The sequence below is a fragment of the Orycteropus afer genome, unplaced genomic scaffold (assembly GCF_000298275.1).
Source record: "Orycteropus afer afer isolate SDZICR_OR568_19922 unplaced genomic scaffold, OryAfe1.0 scaffold00743, whole genome shotgun sequence".
Classification (NCBI taxonomy): Eukaryota; Metazoa; Chordata; class Mammalia; order Tubulidentata; family Orycteropodidae; genus Orycteropus; species Orycteropus afer.
The window spans coordinates 886,483-887,845 of NW_006922330.1; positions in this window are offsets into that span (position 1 = coordinate 886,483).

Genomic DNA, 1,363 nt, shown 5'->3' on the forward strand with positions numbered 1-1,363 from the left:
GGGAGAGGGGCTGGGGGCTGCCTCATGGCAGGAGAAAGGGAACAAAGGGCTCACTAGAAGCTGGGAGTTTGGGGAGCACAGGAAAATGAACAAAGAGCTTCACCAGAAACTGGGAAGTTTGGGGGCAGGGGCACCTGAAGAGAGGGAAAGAACACAAAGAATCTAAGTGGAAACTAGGGGGTGGAGACTAGGAAGGTACTCGGAGAGATAGAGACAGAAACTTAGTAGATTCTGGCAGGCTGGGTAGAGGGTGAAGGATTTATCTATAATTCCAACCTTATTATTATTATTATTATTATCATCATCATTATTTTGAGCTGTGATTCAGCAGAATCGTTAAGGAAGAAAAGAGTGTAGGGAACTCGCTGAACTGATTGCTCCACTTTGCAGATTAGCTGGTGAAGAATTCTGCAGGGGAAGGGTGTTATTGAAGCCCCCGTTGAAGTCTGCAGCTGTATTTCCCAGAGCAGCCATGTGCAGAAGGGGATGCTGAGGGGCGAAGGTCTGACTTCTGAAGTTGTTTCAAGTAGTCTGTGGGAATAGAGTCATTCCTGCTAGGGAGGAGTTTGGGACAAAAGTCAGTACCCAGTGATGGAATGTAGGCACATCATGTCCGCCATGGATTTATTGGTGATTGTCTGTACACAGTTCTCTAAACGGAATAAATGGTTTGAAGTATGCAAGGGCCAAAAAGAATGGTAAGGAGGCCTGATATGGGAAGGAGCCAAGCCTGTCCAGTTTAATTTTTGTCTTTTTTTTTTTTTTTTACTATGCCTGACTGGTTGGTATAAAGACAAAGTTAACAGTCTGAAGCCAATGTCACATTAGTAAGGTTAAGGAGATGATGTGTAAGATGTAGTGCATGTTTAAAGTACTGGGGACTAAGTAAGTCCTTTGGGGGAATAGCATGTATTAAAATTGGAAAACGAAGGAGAGGTATGATAAGTGGATTTATGTGTATATTTTTCATGGTTCCTGTTAACAATGTTGTTGTTGTTATGTGCCGTTGAGTTGGCCCTGACTCATAGCGACCCCTCCTTGGGTTTCTGAGGCAGTATCGCTATGGAAGTAGGATTGCCCAACGTTCCTTCCCAGGAGTGGCTGGTGGGTTTGAACCACCAGCCTTCTGGTTAGCAGTCAAGTGCTTTAGCTACTATGCTACCAGAGCTCCTCCTGTTAGCAATAGTTAGCATAATTCCAGCCTGGAGGCATAGAACAGCTGCACATAAGTTGAACCAGAACAATGAAAGCTATCCCAAGTATCACCACAATCCAGAAAAGAGGAGATTTTAAAACCTGATCAATCATGAGGAAACTTTGTCTGATAAACCAAGCCACAAAGAGTACTGATCAGGGGTATAAT